This window comes from Amblyomma maculatum, chromosome 11 (genome assembly GCF_055883805.1).
Source record: "Amblyomma maculatum isolate TAMU_Amacu chromosome 11, ASM5588380v1, whole genome shotgun sequence".
In the NCBI taxonomy this organism is placed as follows: domain Eukaryota; kingdom Metazoa; phylum Arthropoda; class Arachnida; order Ixodida; family Ixodidae; genus Amblyomma; species Amblyomma maculatum.
Window position 1 is genome coordinate 40,220,234 of NC_139354.1, and position 7,034 is coordinate 40,227,267.

The 7,034-nt window shown below is 46.0% G+C and overlaps 1 pseudogene; it reads right to left on the minus strand.

Moving 5' to 3' along the window:
• Positions 1 to 1,155: 1,155 nt before the first annotated feature.
• Positions 1,156 to 2,346, minus strand: LOC146173609 (dnaJ homolog subfamily B member 4-like; annotated as a pseudogene).
• Positions 2,347 to 7,034: the final 4,688 nt, after the last annotated feature.

Here is a 7,034-nt window from a genome sequence, read left to right on the forward strand (position 1 = left end):
GAAGGTTTGTACGATGCGCATTCATTAATAAATTCTAATCAGCTTGGTTGGCAGGCGAACGTTTTACTAGAAAGCCCTCCTCGAAGCATCATTTCCTCCATTCATCATCATCAGCCTGATTATACCCACTGCAGGGCGAAGGCCTCTCCCATATTTCTCCACTTAACCCGGTTCTGTGTAGGCTGCATCCACTTGACCCCTGCGAACTTCTTAATCTCATCCGCCCACCTAACTTTCTGCCGCCCCCTGCTACGCTTTCCTTCCCTTGGAATCCAGTTTGTTACCCTCAGCGACCATCTGTTATCCTCTCTTCGCACTACATGTCCTGCCCATGTCCATTTCTTCTTCTTAATTTCTACTAGAATGTCGGTAACTTGAGTTATTTCTCTGACCCACTCTGCACGCTTTCTATCTCTTAATGTTACCCCTACCATTTTTCGTTCCATAGCCCTCTGGGTTGTTCTCAACTTAAGTAGAACTCTCTTGGTTAGCCTCCACGTTTCAGCCCCATAGGTGAGTACAGGCAAGATGCAACTGTTGTATACTTTCCTCTTGAGCGATACCTCCATTAACTATATTAAAACTGTCAGCCTAGAAATTGTGGACTATATACATTTTATGGTTTCCGAGGGCAGCTCCACTCTCTTTTGTTCATGGTTTCCTGTGTATATCTAGAATAACACTGCACCTTAGGAACATCTAATGTTCTTGCAAAGTTTCACTTTGTTCGAAGTGGCGGCTCCTCCTGACGCTCGATTCGATTGTCCCTAGATTTAGAGCAAAACAAAAACTAATGACGCGTTCCCTGCTTTGCAAAGTGCGTGTACATGCAGCGTCAGGGACTACGCGCGATAGGGCACTAGCGCAGCACGAACACACAAACATCAATTCGCAAGAAAGTGACGAGTTGTGGTTCTCAACTTTATTCAAGAGCTTCGCAAAGAACTGGACAGCTTTATTTTTCGCCAAAAAAACAATCAGATGCGGTAATTTCTTCTTGAGACCCAGAGAAAACAGGCATGTAACTTCTCCAGTTCACTTGAGCTTCAAAAAAGAAATATTCATGCTTAACATCACTCCAAGTTCTTCATCACGTCCTGACTTTCCAAGCGCAAGGCTTCAGCAGTTTCTACGGCATCTTTTTTCGGTATTTTCTCAGGGGGTCGCGGAGTCCACCTGGAATCTGACGAGGAGATCCCCACGCTTCTTCGGAGCTCCATGGTACGGCAACCCCTGACCCATGATGCGTTTGATGGTACCTGACTGCACAGGTCCCTCCAAGGGGAGTGAGATCTTTTCCATAGTCAGAGTAGGTACTTCGATCCTCGTACTCCATTGGGCTTCCCAAGGACTGAGATGCACGACGTAATGAATGTCTGCTCCATCCCTCTTGAACAGAGGGTGCTCCTTGTCGCGAATCATGAAGACGATTGCGGCAGACGAGTATGCCGACGTCAGCACTTCTGGGCATTGAAACATCCTCTTGGTTCCAGAAATTACGCCAGGTTCCACAGTCATTACGACTGTCTTCTCACCGCGCCGAACGCTCTGGCCACCTGGTGCTTCGACGTTCCAAGCAATCTTCAGCGTCTTGGAGCAGCCATGCAATACCTCTTCCAGAGTCACAAAGATTTCTCGGTACAAGGTAGAAACCGCCTTAGTATAACTGCACTTCCTTGAGGCAGAAGGCCCAGCTGAACTACGCGGGTTGTCGTCTTGTGATAAGCCACTAGCTGCGTTCCTAAAGGCATGTGCTGTTGGACGTGACTGAGACGCGGTGAAAGTGCAGCCAGAGGCTGTGCCGCTGTAGTTGTAGGACACGCCGACTTCACCATCAAAGCTAAACGTTGCCTGAAAAGTGCCCCAGCTAAACCCAAACGTATGCTGAAAGCTGTCACCAGTGCGGAAGGTCTGTTTGAAGGTGTCTCCAGAGCCGAAAGACTGTTGAAAGGGGCGTCCGGGACCGAACGTTTGCTGAAATGTGCTGTCTGGGCAATACTCCTGTTGGAACGTGCCGCCAAACCCGGGCGTATGCTGGTAGGTAGTGTCAGGGTCATAGCGTCGGCGAAAGGCAGAGAACTTGTACCTTCCTTGATGCTCGCATGTCTCTGGTCTAGTAGGCCGGTAACCCTGGCCTCTTGAGTTTTGATGAACTTCGCGCTCGCTCCTGTCAATCAGAGCACCGTAGGCCTCGTTGATGGCTTTGAATTTCTCCTCTGCGTCGGGAGTCTTGTTCTTATCGGGGTGGAACCGCAGTGCGAGCTTCCGATATGCTCACTTGATGTCCTCGTCCCCCGCGGTCTTGTCGACTCCGAGAACTTTGTAGTAGTCTTTGACCGTATTCATTTTTATGCGCAGGGCTCAGTAGGGCAAGATGCTAGGGCGCAGGGGCAACGCGACACCTCTTCTTCTTCTGCTGCTGTTTAGCTCGCGGTTTCACCCACTGCAGCATGTGGGCTTCTTCCTCTTCAAGTCTTAGTGATTCTGTTTTTAGTGCGTGGCACTTCTGGCCGCAATCACGGATTTAAATTAGGGGGGGGGGGGGGGGGGGGGGGCGAAGCCTGTTCTTTTTCTGTCTCTCTCTCTCTCCGTTAGCTTGAGGCGTGAAGGAGACGGTGACGACGCTGCGAGCCTAGATGGTGTGTTGCGCAGCATCGCGCGTCTCAGCCAACGCGAAGGTTGAGATGCCTCCAGCGTAATTCTTCTTCTACCGTGATAAATGGCTCATACCTACGAAGGGGGTTCGGCCAGTGCTCAATGGGAACTGCCAAATGTGCTACAGATACTGATTTAATGTAACAAACCAATTATCAACTAAACAAAATCCTAGGAACTAAGATCGCAAAATTGCTTGAAAGAAAAATACGGAGCAAAATTTTGGAAGTTTGTAGATTTGTAAACAATTAGCAAGTCAACCTGACATCTATGAGGCAACTATAACATCATCACCCTTCATTCACACCCTAACTCTCCTTTAACTTCCTCTTCCCCCTTCTCCAGTGTATAGATAGTAGAAGGTCAGGATCTCTTTAGCGCCGGCCGACCTCTCCACCTTTATTCTCGTTAAATTGCTCTCTCTCTCTCTCTCTCTCTCTCTCTTTGAGGCAACGGAAATTCTTTTGCATTTGCAATGAAGGAGAGAAGGAGCGGGGCCGACAAAGTAAATCAGAATTGTGCTGTTGAAGATTCTAAATGTAACCTTCTCTGATGTAAAGACCTTCGGCAAGCGAGAAGGATAAGCTCAATATTTTCAATCTCACCGCAAGCCTCGCAAAGGATTGTGTGACTGAACCGGCATCTACATATATAAAGATTTAGGTGGGGAGCCTGCATTGCATAAGGGCCAGCGTTACCTCACACTGCCGTGAATGACATGAACGAACTTTACATGAGTACACGAGGTGTTGGTAGTCTGCTGTAGATAACAAGGGGTCATTGGGCGGCTATGTTTGTTTTGATAGCGCTGAAAACGAAACATTCCGAAAATGAGGATATTAGGGATGGTACATAGAACAGGTGTATCTACAGCTGACTTAGCAAAGAAGTCTGCCGCTTCATTCTGCAAAATACCGCAGTGACTAGGCACCCAGAATAAGTATATTTCTTCCACTCATCCCGGTAAGAAATACTTTAGTGAGCGGGTCAAAAGAGCATCCCGTGCTGACTCCAATGACCACAAAAAAAAAAAGAGATACAGTCCGATAGAAAAATTGTTGTTTACTGTTTTCAGGGGACTTTTAAATGTGCAAGCCCAATAGCCATAAACTCTGCTAAAGAGATTGGTGTGTAATCCGGGACACGCACCGAAACGCTCCAGGAAAGACACTGACAAAATTCCAATAACTATCTTCTGTGGGTCACATACGCATCAGTGGCGATTACAGTGTGATCCTGGAACCTTTCAAGGTGATCAGATAGGAGACTGGATATTAGAATTGAAGATAACTGCTTCACATGCGATGAAAATATAGAATCAAAATTGATATCCAAAATGGTCATTGTGTAAACAATAGGACTTACAGAACCGACGTCCACACCAATGCTTGATAAGATGCTCTGCGCTAAAACAACCTGAGGCATGCACAACTTTGGCCACTGAAGAGTGAGAACGAGGTCTGGGTTGGAGACAAAAATAGGTATAGCCACTACGGGAGTAGACTCAATTGACGGCAATAATGACCTGACAGTTAGAGAGCGCAAAGGGGAGTTAAGGTTCGGAATACGACACTCCAAGTACAGAACAGCGGTGGAAACTGATTGTGGGAGACCTCTAGCAGAGGTGCAGTGCACGTCGATCTAGAAGTATCAAAGGAAGCAGTTTCTATTCTGAATAACAAGAAAAAATAATGCAGCCAAATTCCAGAATAGATCTCACATAGGATTTGTAAACAAGTGAAGAGTGTCTCGGTGCATTCCAAATTTCCTATTACTTTTGCGTATGAGCCTACCAAGTGCACGGTCGCCTTTCTGTACAATAGTCGATGTGAGGCCTCCAATACATACTAGCATCATACGTAATGCCTAAATACCTAACAGATTCCACTTGAGGTATGATGTCTAACGTAGTTTAACCAAACATGTAAGGGGGTTTGGGTTTTAAGAATTAGCACACTAATTTTTCACACATTTCTAACCAACCTAATTTTGTCCGACCAGACCTCAAGTGCATTTAGGTAAGCCTGCATTGAACAATAGAGGGCATGAATATATTTTGCAGGGGCAAAGAATGCTATGTAATCTGCATATTCATATACAGTGACATCAGGATGGAGCGGAGTATCACATGTCAATATATTAAAAAGGAGTGGCGAGAGCGCAGAGCCCTGGGGCACCCCTCTTTCTTGGCATAGGTACCTGAGGTAAAGGAGCTATCAGTGCCAAACACTTTTCGTCCTTTCAAACATTCACCGCTCCACATATAAATGTAGAACGGTGGAGGTAATACTGACAACTTTTTCAGTAGGATGGAATGCACATTGCTGTCGTAGGCCTTGGCAATATGTTTTTGTTGTTGTGGCTGTAACAAGAAGGAAAAGAAAATGCACGGGCCTGCTACTGGCTCTGTAGCTGAGCCACCTCCGCTGCCTTGTGCAGACAGAAGAGAAAATAGAAAAGAAAGAGGGAGAGAAAGATGCGCGCCGCAACAACAGCCATCGTCCACCACCAAAGCGGTGGCGGGTGCAATGACGGCCTACAACAGATAAAAATTCGGTGGCAGGCTAGCCCCCACCACCAGCGGCGGCGACCTACCTGCCCCAGCCCCATCAGGGATAACGATAACTTTTTCAGTTGAATGGAATGCGCACTGCTGTCGTAAGCCTTGTCAATATCGAGCGCCACTAACGCTGATAACTCATACTTGCACATAGCAAGGCGAATTTCGCTTTCTAAATATATATCGGCAGACCATATTGAGCATCCAAGGAGGCAGTCAATGCGGGCAGAATTCAAAGCATTCATCGCTGATTATATGCTTTGAGAGAGGGCCAAGCGCAATTATTTTTGTTAATTTTACCAGGTTTGAAGCCAAAGCTATCGGCCGAATGTTTTCAACATGATATCCTTTCCGAGGGTCTTTCAAGAGTAATACAATTTTCGCCACCTTCCATTCGTGAGACAGCCATGTAGTTTCTAATGATTCATTGACCAGATCAAGGAGATCCTGAGTGAACTCTTGTGCTAAAATTCCGATCTCTCAACAGTAGGGTGCCAGACCATCTTCCTCCTGACTGGTTGTGTGTCAGCTAGTTAAACGGTAATTTCGTCGCAGAAGAGTCTGAACGCAATCTAAAGAAAACAGACACCCTTTTTACTCATTTTATTTATCTTCTCGATCAACCAAAAGCAAAAAGATGAGGGAGCACGGACCAGCAAAAGCTTTGCCGGGCTTAAAGACGATTAAAAAAAAATAAAAGTCAGAACAAGCTGAAGTTCTAAAAAAAAGCTTTTTTTAAACAGCGAAATAAAAATAATCATAATAACAATTTAAAAAGAAGAAAAAAATGAAGTCTGAGTCGCACGATGGCCTACGCTGGCCTAAAGAAGAAAACAATACCAATAAGGTATCATCCAGACCAGTAAACAAAAACAGGAACAGGAAACAGTATCGGAAAAGAACAGCAGCAAAACAACAGATACACACTGTCTCTTCTTCTTAATCTCTTGAAATATAACACATACCCACATTTGGGGATAACCCGTGTTCAGTACAGGTTTCGTCAGGGCAACGTTCGTTGGTCAGATTGTCACTCTAGTTGGACGCAGGTCAAGAATGAAACAGGAAGTATGCCTCCACAACTAACCACATCTAATGACGTCGATCATTTGTAATGACGTTGCGGTTAATCACATTTCTCAAATACGCTTGTCATTAGCTTGGGATTTCATGCTAGACGTGTACCCGGGACTTAATTGACAGCTTCGGCACTATTGAATAGCGAGTTTCGTTCAAGCTAGATAGATAGATGGATTTATTGAAAGGAAAAGGCAGAGAGGTTGGCCCGAATAATTCAAATCTGGCCTGCTACTCTGCACTGGGGAAGGGGAAGGAGAGAAGAAAGAAGGTCGTGATGGGTGACGATGTGGGAGAAGGCATATGAAATATATATACAGATACAGCAGCTTGCTTTACAAACGTGAATCAAGTCCGCTGGCGCTCAAATAACGGCAAAGAGCGCGCACTGCCTGGACGCCCTTCCCCTTGTCCTGCCAAGCGCCCAGCAGATGTTCCTCCGACAGAGGCCTCTTGTCTAAACGCTTCAAGGAAGCAGCTAGCACATTTCTTTCGTTCGCATACTCTGGGCACACTAATAATACATGGTCCACAGTCTCTGGGATGCCACAAGTTGAACATTCCGGTGAGTCCATCTGTCCAATTAAATGTAAGTACTTGCGCGTGAAAGCCACGTTTAAACGAAGTCGATGTATCAAGCATGTCTGATGACGCGGAATATCACGCGGAACATTAAATTTAAATGCTCGATCGAGCCTTCTTAGACGGATGTGTCGGGCGTCTGGTTGAGCCCAGTAAGCTG